Raw genomic sequence first — 14,642 nt, 5'->3', positions numbered from 1 at the left:
CGCGCGCGCGCGCACAATATAATTTAATTACTCTGTGAATCAGTTGACATGAGATTGTTGGTTAATCCCGGATATGAGATGTTACATAATTGATGTTTGTGACATAGAATAGAGTTGAAATGAGTCATTGATGTAGGAAGAAGAAGGGTGTTGATTTGAATATTCGACTTGATGATGTGTGATTGTATGAATTAAAATGATGAGAAATGTATGAAGGAATAATAATGAAGGTGTTAGAAAGGGTTGCGAAGATTGTTGATTGACTAGTCAATGAAATTAGGCAAACAAATTATTAGAAGGTGTTTTTAGTATCATTGTAGTTTATATAACATGGCAAACTAGATAATTTCATCTCTTGGTCTTCCAGAGGGCATTCGAGCATGTAAATGAGGGAATTTGGATTAGGTCTCTTTATAGAAATTATAGATTTGGATATTATCTATCCATGGGAGTTGACCTTGCTTAATTTGAAATTTTAAAACTCCAGTTATGGGTTAATAACAAGAGGGGGTCAGGACAGATCCTACTGGACAGTTGCTTATCTTTTCAATAACGGGTAGTTTTAAGGGCTTTAGGAGCAAAACTGGGTTCTTCCCCTTCAATAGACTTATAGCCCTATATCTTATATTTACAAGGGATTAAGCCACACCATAAACCAAACTATATAGTGTTAGTTATGGAAAAAACACAAAACAGTGTTCGAATGAACAATTACACCGATTGGAATGTTGATTTACATTTTTGTTAAAGAACTGAAGGAACAAGATTTAATGGAACATGAGATGTTAATTTAAATAAATAAGGATAATAACAAATGATATGATTAAAAGTAATTGTATAGATTTTTTATTAGAAGGAATAAATGCTCGTGAATAATGACATGGTATGCCTGTTAATGCAAGGGGAGCTTGATCCATACAGCAACTGGGGACTACCAGTCAAGCTTTTACAGCAAGTAGGTGCCCAACACCTAAGGATTTCTTTTATTTCCTACCATTTTAAATTTGCTAAGTATATAAGTGATTTGAACTTAGTGATATATATATATATATATATATATATATATATATATATGATTTAAATGTAGTAGTCTATGTTTATATGATCAGTATGAATAGAATGTTGTGATGACATTGATTAGCTATCCCAGAAATTGGGGTACCTAATGGTATCAATGGGGTTCCATTCATACCAGCATTCGTTAAATTGATTAGTCGATCTCGGGTAATTGGGTAACTAATGATGTTAATAAAGATTACTTATTACTAACATAGTTATGGTTACTCCCGGTTAAGGAAGAAAGATAAGTTGATTTAACTATTCCGGGTCAAATAGTTAATGATATCAATGAATCATATTGGTATCGGTAACTATTTCTGGTACGATTAGCCATTCCGGGTAAGGAGGCTAATGATGTCAAGGGTTCGTGACATCAACAACTTAGATGGTAAACTAGATATGGATAAAAATTGATTAACTATTCTGGGTTAGGAATAGTTAATGATATTAATCGATTGTATTGATATCGACACTTGAATGGAATTGATTAGTCTAACCCGGTAATGAGAGACTAATGATACTAATGAGATTCATTAGTATCAATAATTAACTTTGGAAGAATGGGAGGCGAAGTGTTAATTAGTTATTTCGAAAGAATGGGATAAACTAATGATATCAAGAGAAGAATATATTAGTATCAAATAAGGATTGATCCATAAGGAGATGACATTAAAATCATTGTAGTCGTGTTGTGATTTCCAAGATAAAATTATTCTCGGTAATTGATTAGGATATTAGATGGAAAATACATATTGTAAAGAACTCTTTGTTTAAAATTTTATATGTCAAAAGAAATGCCATGACAATTATTACATATCGTTGTTATTATTGTTGTTATTACCTTGTTATATTTATACGTAAATGTTATTTGTTATTTTCAGGTCCATCAGGGACATGTTAGGATTGAACTTAGTTTAACTATCTTTTGCTATGTAATTTTGTTGTAATACAAGTCATTTATCTCTTAGACTTAAAATGTAGTAAACCATGCATGTTTATAGTTGTAATTTGATCCTTCACTTTAATTTCATTATATGGTATTATTATGCATCATATAGTTTGTGTAATGATAATATGTAGCAATTGAATTATGCATTGTTTTCTTTTATGAAATTTAATTTTGTAATATTATTGAATAAGATGTGTTGTGTTGATGATGATGAGTTTGCTTGAGATCCATAATGATTGGATCGAGTTGTGAAATGATATAGGAAGTGTAAATTTGGTATTATCGATAACTTAGGACCTCCTGGTATAGGGGAGACTCCGTTGAAATTTCAATAGAAATTTCAGTGGATTTAAAAAAAAATTTCATGAAATTTCCAATTAACTATTGTGTGATGTCCTAGAAATTAGGATTGTTACATACATGAAGCTGAGTTTGTTAGGTTTTGCTTTGGGAAAGAGAGAGGGCTGCTCTAGCTAGCTGCAACCGGTTTTGGGGAAAGGAAAAGTCACCTCCTTTTTATCTCTTGCATTTATTCTCCTGTTAATTGAGATGGGGGTGTTTAGGTGCTGATCATGGCTGTTCTTATCCCCATTTTAGGTTATCTTAGGGCTTGTTACCACCCCACAATTCTCACCTAGGATAGGTTGGTTTCCTCCCTCACTTTCCACATAGAGTAGGCCGGTTTGTTTCCTTTAGTTCTTTCTTAGCATAGGTCGGCCTAACAATATCTTTTTGTTAGGTTTTAAACATCCATTGTGATTAGTTGGACATGCAAAATAGTTTACATCAAATTAAATTATGCATCATTATTCAACCAACTAAAACTCAGCTTCAAAGTTAGTATGAATGGTTTTTGGTTCATTTTTCAAGTTCTAAACATTTAGTCACCTCACTAGGAGATCACTTGAATTTCCAAAACTTACTTGTTAAAAACAAACACCAATTTGACTTCTAAATTTGTACTAAATCCTTTGATTTCCTAAAAAATTGATTTAAATGGTTTGCTCTTTTGCAAAAACATTTTTTTTAACCTATGAGATCATGTGAAAGGCTATTTGGAATTTTTTTAGAGTTAATAAAGAGAAAAATACAAAAGAATTCCTGGCCAAACTTTGATTTTTCTTGGTTCATCAACATAGTACTTTATGTATAGGGTACTTCTTTACAACATCAGAGTTTACAAGCTTGGTAAATAATCCTCGTCCATCTTGGATAGAATCAAGGCTCCTCTGAAAAAGGATTTCTTCATAGTTTGGTGCTCATTTGCTCCCATCCTATCCTGGGATTGGCAAGATTTTTTTTTAATATAATGTCTCTTTTTTTTAACCCTTGGTTTGACTCCTCGATTGTATGCCTTAGCTATTTTGCTTTGGTATAACTGGTGGTGAAAAATTGCTACTAGTCTCTTCTCACTAATTAGATTCAACTGTTTGAATTTCAGTTTTGCCCATTCTAATTTTTCCAGTAATGTATCCTTCAGAATTCTTAATGATGAAATTTCTAGTTCTAAAGGCATCATTGCCTCCATCCTATATACCAAAGATTAAGGAGTTGTACCCATACAGGTCCTGACTATAGTGCGGTATGCATAAAGCGCGTACGGAAGCATTTCATACCAATATTTATAAGTTACCACAATCTTTTGGATGAATTTCTTTTGGATAAGAAGGATTTTTATTAGTTGCCTCAACAACATCATTCATCTTAGGTCTGTAAGGAGAAGAATTGGAGTGCTTATTCTTTCACTTGGTGTAGAGTTCAACAATTAGTTTCCAATTAAAATTCTGGGCATTGTCAGTTATCAACTTTCCCGCTCGCCAAGCTGTTATGAAAATTGAAATCCTTCTTAATGAACTTATTAACCACCTTATATATCACATGTGAGTAAGAACTGTCTTTTATCTATTTAGTGAAGTAGTTGATAGCTACTAAGATGAATCTATGCTCGTTGCTGGCCTTTGGATTGATCGATCCTATAACATTCAATCCCCACATATAAAAAAGGCATAGGTTAGATAATATCAAGCAGACGAGCTATACGTGCATCTATCTTGTGGAATTACTTTTTAAAGGCTCATTTGATAAAGGAAGAGCTTGTGGCATTGATGCAACCATATTATTTGATAGTTTTACCCACATTTACCTAGTATTTTGCCTATATTTTATACATAAAATGCTTGATATTCTTTATTTTATGTTTTGAATGCACTTTTGGATATAAGATTAAAAAAGAAGTAAATTTGAGATAATTAGCAAATTTGACCTCCAATCAATGATTTATGCAGACCTTGAGCTCTAGAGGTCGAAACAAAGTGATTCTAGTGGCATTAGAAAGCTAACATCCATACCTTTCTATAAATATATGAAAAGAAAAATAAAAAAGAAAGATCATGGAAATCACAGCCTTCAAAGTCAAATCTCGCATTCTGGCAATGTTGACCTTCGGACAGTGCGACTTGAATATCTTGAGCTACAAAAGTCCAATTGATGCAAACTCAATTGTGTTGGATTCCTGACTTGAAGACCTATCTTTCTACTAAATTTAATATAAAAGGAGCTCATATGAGAGAGATATGATTTGTCTAAGATGACACATGAATTCTGCCAGCAGACAGGTTTTGTGAAGAAACAAGTCCAAATTATATCCCATTCAAACCGACATTCAAGTCTTTATTTCAGCAATTTAGCTCCACTAAGTCAAAAATCAAGGCCTAAAGATTTTATGCAAGGTTATTTCTCTTTTTTTAACAAAATAGTTATTGAAATACTTAAATGTAAATTGTTTACTTAGGAAAGGACTATTTTGTAGAAAGGGGATTGGGTTTTCTAGGATATAAAAAGAAAGAGAGAAAGGAAATAGAAGGTGGTTAGAAAGAGAAGAAAAACACCCCTTTCCTCCATAAACCTGAAATTATGCATTCTTCTTTCTTTTTGATTAGTTGTTCAATAGACATGCAAGGCTAAACTCTTTTTCTTGGTTGTAAAAACACAAAAACCTTCGAATTTCAAGAACTGTGAGATCTATTTTAACTTTTCTTTTCAGTTTATATGATGAATGAATATTTTTGTTCTCCTATGCTTATTTCCTATGATTGTTTATTTTAATTACTAGAGCGGACTTTAAGTTGTTATTGTGAACAATCTATTGCTAAGTTTGCTATCAAAACCGAAGTTGTGGTATATAAACTTGTGAAACAACTGAATTTAATAATTGTGGCGGATCTACGTTATTAATTTTAGGAAGAACATTCAAAGAAATCAAACATGAACTGCGAACAATTATGTTATCTAGATTAATCAAATTATCTAGTTCTTAAGGATACCATTGAATTAAATTACTAGTGCGGACATTGTGCTTGTTTGATGGTTATGATTAATCATACAACAAATCTGTTAACTAATCAATGTAACAAAAGATAAATATTCAGAGTATAAATTCATGTTTTGTTTCCATGATCAGTTCTAATTTCTGTATATGGACGTTTACTTGTGACCAAGGTTTGTTTTCTTGATAAATTTATGTTTTCTTTGATTTACCATTGATTGTTTCTTTCTGTTTACTATAGCTTAGCATAGATAACTTCAAACCCCCCCCCCCAGTTGCATATCTTATAGCATAAAAATCTAAACTAAAACTTGCTTATGAGATCGACCCCTTGCTTGCTTTATACTATCTTGTTTATTTAAGCTAGGATAATTAATTTGTGCGACCGTGAAATCGCAACAAATTTTGGCGTCGTTGCCAGGGAACTGATTTTAGTTGATTATTGTGCTGTGATTGTTATTTATTTTGTTGAAATAAAAAAGAGAAATAGATTTTTTGCTTGTAGCGGTACTATACAGTACGGTACAGTTACTGTTCAAAACTGATTTTTTGGTGGAATTAGATCTCGGCCTTTTATTTCCTGAAGGGAAATGATGTTCTAAACATGACTAGTTACCTTTGGCTACTAGTCCCACCCTATCAAGACTAAATTCCATTGTTTTCTAAGGTTTTAGGCAGTTTTTGTGTTCTAACGTAGGATTTTCATTCAATTTGCACCACTTTAAATCTCTTGTGTGGCTGATTTCTTTTGAGTTTTCTTGACGATTTATGCACGTAACCCATTCTACTAACTAGAAACAAGTGTAGGTAGATCTCAAAATAGAGAACACTTTACGCAGGTTATGAAAGGAAGCTCGCGTCAACACCATGGTTGTTGCACAACAATAGACACTCAAAGAGCTTGCTGCTTCTAACGTGTAGAATCAATTATTGTGCATAAACATCGACAACAATGCAAACTTTGAGCTCAAGTCTAGTTTTATACATTTACTGCCAATAGTCATTGGACTTGCCAGAGAAGATCCTTATGCTCATCTCAAGGAGTTCTACATGGTTTGTGTTGGCATGAAACGAAATGGAGTTGATGAAGAACAGGTTAAGTTGAAAGCTTTCCCTTTCTCTTTAAAAGGGGCAGCAAAGGCATGACTTTTTTTTATTCTCCCGAGTTCCATAGGAACTTGGAATGGCATGAGAAGATTTTCCTTGAAAAGTATTTTCTAGCCTCTCAAATTGCCAACATAAGAAAAGAAATATATGGGATTCAGCAATCTCATGGGGAGACACTCTCTGAGTATTGGGAAAGATTTGAGCAATTGTGCATTCAATGCCCTCGTCATCAGATACCCAATTAGTTGCTCATTCAATACTTTTATAAAGGACTAATGACTACTGACCATAGTATTATTGATGTGGCAAGTGGAGGGGCATTAGTAGATAAGACACCCGAGGCTGTACACCAATTGATCTTAAATATGGCAGCCAACTCGAAACAATTTGGCACGCGTGGAGATTTCCCAAGCAAATGAGTAAATAAGGTAAGTATTTCTAACCTTAAGAATAAAGTTAATTATCTTACTTCTCTTGTGTGTTCTTTAGCTTGTGGAAATGTACAACAGGTAAAAGTTTGTAGTAAATGCTCTTTACAAGGACATGCTTTGGATATGTGCCCAATAATGAAAGAAGATTACATGGAACAAGCTAATGCAGTTGATGGAGCATTCAATGGACAGCCTCAGCGTAAGTATGATCCTTTTTCCAACACGTACAATCCTGGATGGAGAGATCACCCAACTTACATTATGGGAACCCGCCTCAACAAGGCAATCAAGGCCAATAGTCCTATGGATTTCAGTCCTAATAGAATTATCAAGCGAGACAAAATGTCATGTCTTAATAGGAAACAAGGTCAAGCATTGACAAATTCCCATGTTATGGGGTCATCGAGTGACGATCTTCATGAGAAGATGAAAACCTTGGCTTCTAACATAGTGACTTTGCTTCAAAATGCCATGTCTTTTCAACAGGAAACAAGGTCAAGCATTCACAACTTAGAGAAACAAATGGGGCAAGTAGCTTCAAGTGTAGGGAAATTGGAGGCACAAATGAATGGAAAGTTACCCTCCCAAGCATTGAATCTAAAAGAGATTGTTAGTGTGATCACGCTGTTAAGTGAGAACAAACTTAAAGAGCAAAAGTCGAAACAAATTAAGATGGAGGAATAAGAGGAGATAGAAACCGAATTGAGTATAAATAAGAAAATCCTCTTCCTCCATAAATTGAAAAAATGACCAACACTCTAATGTTACTAACTCATTGAATTCTAGTTTTAAAACAATTCCACCCTTCAATGTGAATTCTCCTTCAAGAAAAAGAGATTTTAGAAGTTTTCAAGAAAGTGGAACTCAACATTCCTTTGATTGATACTATCAAGCAAATTCCCAAATATACCAAATTCTTGGAGTTGTGTACTACCAATAGAGATTATAAGATAAAAGGCCATGAAATGGTAAGTATGGGTAAAGTTGTATCTGTTATTGTTCAAAAGAATATGCCTTTGAAGCAAAAAGACCCAGGTGCATTTGCTATCCCATGTGTTATTGGTGATGCTAGTTTTAAAAGGGCCTTATGTGATTTAGGTGCATCCATTAGTATTATGCCTAAACATGTTTATGATTCTCTTAGTCTAGAGCCTTTGAATAAAACTAGTATTGTAATACAACTTGCGGATCGTAGTTTTGTTTATCCATTTGGTGTGATAGAAGATGTCCTAATTAAGATTGATAGTTTGGTTATTCCATGTCATTTTTGTATTCTTGATATGGAACATGATTTTTATGATTCCTCAAACAATAACACTCTTATATTGTTTGGAAGACCATTTTTGAAAACTGCCAATACGAAAATTGATTGTGGTAAGGATACTTTGTCTATGAAAGTGGGAGATGAAAAAAATGAATTTAATTTTCATGATGTAATGAAATATCCTTACAGCAATGTTTATTCTATCACATGCTATAACTAAGTTGATAAGTGTGTGCAACAAGTTTTTTATTTTGATTGTGAGGATGGATTAAGCGTGGTTTTGAGCTATGGCTATGATTTTACCGAGATAAAAGAGATGGAAAGGCACATATGTGTTCCCCAAAAAATATAGGAATCAACATTGGCTTTGCAAGCTTTGCAAACCATTCCCCATGGTAATGTCTTTGTTGATTTAGTACTTTCACATAAAAAGCTTTTGCCATCTATTTTATAGGCCCCTGAGTTAGAGTTGAAACCTTTGCCTGATAATCTGAAGTATGTATTCATTGGAGACAATAATACACTTCATGTTATAATAAAAAAAGGGTTGACAAGTGCGCAAGAGGAAAAACTTGTTAAGTTGTTATGTGATCACAAAATAACCATTGGATGGACTTTAGCCAATATCAAGGGCATTAGTCCCTCGATGTGTATGCATCACGTACTATTAGAGGACATTGCGAAACCAACGAGGGAAATGCAAAGGAGGTTGAATCCGCCTATGATGGAGGTAGTGAAAGCTGAATTTTTAAAATTATTAGATGCAGGAGTCATTTACCCCATCACAAACAGTAAATGGGTAGCGCCTATCCATGTGGTGCCCAAAAAAACCGGAATCACGTTGGTAAAGAACAAAAATGATGAACTGATCCCTACTCACATCTCGAGTGGATGGAGAATGTGTGTTGATTATAGAAAGCTTAATCTTTCTACACACAAAGATCATTTCCCATTACCTTTGATGGACCAAATGCTTGAATGCTTGGCAGGTAAGTCTTTTTATTGCTTTCTAAATGGATATAGTGGATATAATCAGATTGTTATTAATCCTTAATATCAAGAAAAGACTACATTTACATGTCTATTTGGTACATATGCATATAGGAAAATGCCATTTGGTCTCTGTAATGCACCTGCAACTTTTCAAAGATGCATGATGAGTATTTTTTTCTGACTATGTTGAAACAATAATTGAGGTTTTCACAGCGTATGGTGATTCTTTTGATAAGTTTTTAGAAAGTTTATCTTTAGTCTTGAAAGGATCTATTGAAACTAACCTTGTCTTTAACTATAAAAAGTGTTATTTTATGGTAGAACAAGGAATAGTTCTTGGGCATGTTGTGTCTTCGCATGGATTAGAGGTTGATAAAGCTAAAATAGATGTCATTTCATCATTGCCTTATGATTAATACGTAAAGTGCATTTTTATCAAGGTTTTATATCATCATTTTGCACTTGAAGTGTCAATAACTTCTTAACTAAAGCATGTTTTATAATAACAAGTCTGATACTATAAGATACCTTTAATTTATGGTAAATGTTCATCTTAAATGCAGGCCTATCACATAAATCAAAGGATTGATTGATAGTTTAACTACTGAAATTGAAAAGACAAAGAGAGGGTTAAGCTTAGAAAAGAGATGTTGATTCAGTCCAAACTGGAACACTGTTTAGTCATTGGGTCATATCTGGAGCTATAGATCATGGATTTTAATTTGGTTTATATGGCTAGAAAGTTAAGATATAGGTCTAAAACATTCATACGGAGTCGAAACTCAATTCTGCTATTTGGAAGTCCAAATCTTAGCAACAACAGAGAAGTCAGAATTTGTCCTGCAGCCTAGACATTGTTTAGTGTTCAGCCCATATCTCGAGTTCTAGAAGTCCAAATGCACTGATTCTTTTTTTGTTGGAAATTTGAGACAATTTCCTAGAACTTTCATGTGGACAATTTGTTCAAATTCTGACGTTAGCAATGATGTTTTGTTCAGACAAGTAGATAAGGATTGTCACCAAGTCAAGATGTGGTCACCCACTCAACAATTAGTCATCAAATCAATAGTTCTAAATTTTGGCCTATAAAAGGAGGCATTTGCTATGCATTTAGGCATCTTGATTTTCAGATCAAGATCATGTTGTTGCTCTCTCTCTTTATATTTTGGTAATGTTAAAGTTTTGTTTATATTAATCTCTTGTTTATGCTTTTCATTTCCTTTCCTTTACTTAGTTAACTTATATATTATTTATGTTCTTATCTTGTTTATTTATGTTTCTCTTCTTCATTATGTTTAGCTAAGTTTATTATGTCAAGGTGAAAAGGTTACACTAATGGTGTAAGAATAAGTATAGTATAAACTCAACATGGACTTTAATGTTTGATACTAACATGTCTTGGATTTGTTATTTTATTCACTCTTAATACTTTGCTTGTTAAATGGTTAATCTAGATTTATGTTGTATAACCTTGGTACAACAAATACTTGGCACTTTCATAGCCCAAACCTATGGTATAACCGATATATGTGCTATGAAAGGAACTTGATTTGTTGTTACCATAAATTATAATCATGAATACATGACAACATTTACAAGTATTAGCATTACTCGAATAAAATAACTAATGTAATCATGTTAACAATTTATAATCCGATTGAAACTTCTTTTGTGTGTGGTTTCTAGTTGAGTAATAAGAGTTTATACTATACTTGTTTGAAATACCATTAGTGGATCCTCTAACCTTGACAATTGTTTTTTTCATTGTTTGATCCTTATATCAATATCACATCTCAAAGCTCTCTTCAACTTATTATTATTATTATTATTATTTATAATTTATATAGCTAACCTCCCTGTGGTTCGATGTCTGAAGATCAGCCAAGAAGCACAGGACCGGTGTCAAGAAAAGCGGCCAGCAGCTAAATCACCAAGCAAATAAGGCCACATGCAAGTGCATGCAGAGCCCTTTCATCATCACATCCAGAGAACGAAGTATAGCCAATCAGAAGCTCCCACCCAGCCCAATTAAATGAAAGACCATGCAGAGACCATGCAGAAATGAGGAACCATGCATGTCCAGCCCTTAACATGCAAGGCCAAATAGAAACACCAAGAACTAATCAAAATAAAGAACGTGAAAAAGCATGCAAGCTCATGCTATCCCATGCAGAACACAAAGGAACCATGAGCAAACAATTGAAGATAAATGGAATCGGCCAATGAGGAGTGCACACATCAGTAATAGAGCTTCAGCACGCCAAGTAAGCAGCCAACATTGACTCCTTGAGGAAGAGACGTGGACTCCTAAGGCACCAAGTAAAACCCAACCCCATACATCTAGTGGAGGTATGTACAACCTCAGGGAAGATCATGACTTCCAAGCCAAGTTTGCATCTTTAGCTAGAAAAGTCGAGGCACTAGAATTGAAAAAGAGTGGTCAATTAAAATATGTTCAAGACATTGTGTGTCAAATTTATGAAACCAACAAACATTTGACCAATGATTGTCCAACTTTGCCTTCTTTTAAGGAATGTCTCCATGAACAAGCCCATGCTTTAAACAATTTTCAAAGGTCCAATCATAACCCAAACTCGCAAACATACAACCTTGGTTGGAGAAATCACCCAAATTTCAGTTGGAAAAGTGCTAACAATAATGCACAAACTTCACAACCACTGTTTCAAGCACACCATAATTTTCAAAATTCTCATGTATATGCACCTCCTTATGCTCCCCCTCCTAGAAGAAATCTTGAGGAAACATTGCATGCATTCATTGAAAAGCAAGAGACAATCAACACTTAATTTGCTCAAAGCATGACAGATTTTAAAGATACTCTTGCAAAATTCACATCTGCTCTCAGTTTTCAAGAGAAAGGTAAGTTTCCATCTCAACCACGGAAAAATTCCTAGGGGCAATACAATGCAAATACAAGTAGTTCTAGAAGCCAACACATTGATCAAGTCAAATAAGTCATTACTCTTCGTAATGGTAAGGTTATTGAAAAACCCCTTCTTAAACCTTGTGAGAAAGAAGATGAGTTAGTCTCTAAGGGTAAGGAAGGGGTTGAACCTGAACATTGTAAAGAAAAGATTGAATCCCCGCCAGCATTTCCATTTCCTCATGCCATAACCAAACAAAGAAAAGTCAATCACAACTCTGAAATCTTTGAAACTTTCAAATAGGTAAGGATCAATATACCTATGTTGGATACTATTAAACAAGTACCTTCTTATGCTAAATTTTTGAAAGATCTATGCACTGTGAAGAGAAAACTGAAAGTGAAAAAGAAAGTCGTTTTAGCCGAACAAGTAAGTGTCATTCTTCAGAACAATAATGCTTTGAAATATAAAGACCTTGGTTGTCCTACAATTTCTTGCTTTATTGGAGAACATAAAATTGAAAGAGCTTTACTTCATCTTGGAGCTAGTGTGAACTTACTTCCATATTCAGTTTTTCAGAGTCTCAATCTAGGTGAGTTAAAACCAGCTTCTGTAACTCTCTTACTTGCTAATAGATCTGTAAAAGTGTCTAGAGGAATAGTTGAGGATGTGTTAGTACAAGTTGATAAATTCATTTACCCTGTGGATTTTATTGTCTTGGATACACAACCTGTAGAAGCATGTAATTCATTTCCTGTTATTTTAGGATGTCTGTTTCTTGCAACTTCTAATGCATGGATTAATTATAGGAATGGACTGATGAAACTATCCTTTGAAAACATGACATTGGAGATGAATATTTTCAACATTTGCAAGCAACCTATAGATGATAATGATTTACAAGAAGTGGACTTTAATGAAAAATTAGTTCATTATCAATTTCAAACCACTTCCAATGAAACTGAGATTGATGAATCTGACGATTTGCAAATGGTTTATTTTCAAGAATAATCAAAGGCAAATAGTTGGAGACTAAAAATTGAGGAATTGCCACCACGATCAATTGAGTCCATATTTTCAAGTGTTCAACCACTAAAACCTGATTTGAAGTCATTACCATTCAATCTCAAATACTCATTTTTGAGAGAAAATGAAACTTTTCCGCTAATAATCTCTTCCAAACTTAATGCACATCAAGAAGGTAAGTTATTATAAACTCTAAAAATGCACAAAAATGCATTAGGATGGACCATAGCTGATATAAAAGGAATTAGTCTTTTGATTTGCACACACAGGATTTATTTGGAGGAAAATGCTAAACCATTTATAAAAATGCAATGAAGGCTTAATCCTAATATGAAAGAAGTAGTGAAAAATGAAGTCATTAAACTTCTAGATAATGGAATCATTTATCCTATTTCTGACAACAAATGGGTACGTCCTACCCAAGGTATACCCAAGAAGTCTGGAGTCACTGTGATAACAAATGAGAAAAATGAGTCAATTCCAACTAGGACTATTACTGGTTGGCGCATGTGCATTGACTATAGGAAACTTAATTCAATGACTAGAAAAGATCATTTTCCTTTACCTCTCATGGATTAAATCCTAGAAAGAGTTGCAGGTCATGAATTTTATTGTTTCCTATTACAATCAAATTGAAATTGCATTGGAAGATCAAGAGAAGACTACTTTCACATGTCCATTTGGTACTTTTGCATATTGAAGGATGCCTTTTGGATTATGTAATGCACCAACCACTTTTCAAAGATGCATGCTCAGTATATTTAGTGATATGGTTGAATGTTTTCTTGAAATTTTTATGGATGATTTTTCTGTTTTTGGTGATTCATTTGATGATTGTTTGACTAACTTAGAAAAGGTTTTGAGGAGATGTGAAGAGAAGAATCTTATACTGAATTGGGAAAAATGTCACTTTATGGTAACAAACGACATTGTACTTGGTCACATTGTTTCATTGAAAGGAATTGAGGTTAATAAATCTAAAATCGAGTTAATTGCTAACTTGCCAACACCAAAATCTATTAAAGATGTTAGATCATTCTTAGGACATGCTGGTTTTTATAAAAGGTTCATCAAAGATTTTAGTGTGATATCTAAGCCCTTGGGTAACCTTCTAACAAAGGATAATATTTTTGAATGGACGGAACATTATGAAGAAGCCTTTGTTAAACTTAAAAACTTGTTTACTTTTGCTCCTGTCATTCAACCTCCTGATTGGTCATTACCTTTTGAAATTATGTGTGATGCTAGTGATTATGTGGTGGGTGCTGTCTTGGGAAAAAAAAGAGATAAGAAACCTCTTGTGATTTACTATGCAAGTAAAACTTTAAATAGTGCTCAAATGAATTATACCACCACTGAAAAAGAATTATTTGCAGTAGTATTTACATGTGAAAAATTCAGGTCTTATCTTGTTGGCTCACCTGTTGTTGTTTTTAGTGATCATACAACATTGAAATATCTTCTTTCTAAGAAAGATTACAAGGCTAGATTGGTGCGGTGGATTTTGTTACTTCAAGAATTTGATATCGCAATCAAAGATAAGAAAGGCACTGAAAATGTTGTTGCAGATCATTTATCAAGATTGACTATAGATACGAAATCT

General features: G+C 33.6%; 1 non-coding gene across 1 annotated transcript; it reads right to left on the bottom strand.

The window, feature by feature from the left end:
* Positions 1 to 6,568: 6,568 nt before the first annotated feature.
* On the bottom strand, positions 6,569 to 6,675 carry LOC133681222 (small nucleolar RNA R71). The gene has a single exon (XR_009836469.1). It is a non-coding gene; the product is annotated as a small nucleolar RNA R71 (small nucleolar RNA).
* Between the last annotated feature and the right edge of the window lie 7,967 nt (positions 6,676 to 14,642).

The sequence above is a fragment of the Populus nigra genome, chromosome 1, assembly GCF_951802175.1.
Source record: "Populus nigra chromosome 1, ddPopNigr1.1, whole genome shotgun sequence".
In the NCBI taxonomy this organism is placed as follows: domain Eukaryota; kingdom Viridiplantae; phylum Streptophyta; class Magnoliopsida; order Malpighiales; family Salicaceae; genus Populus; species Populus nigra.
This window is presented reverse-complemented; position numbering and strand designations above follow the sequence as displayed.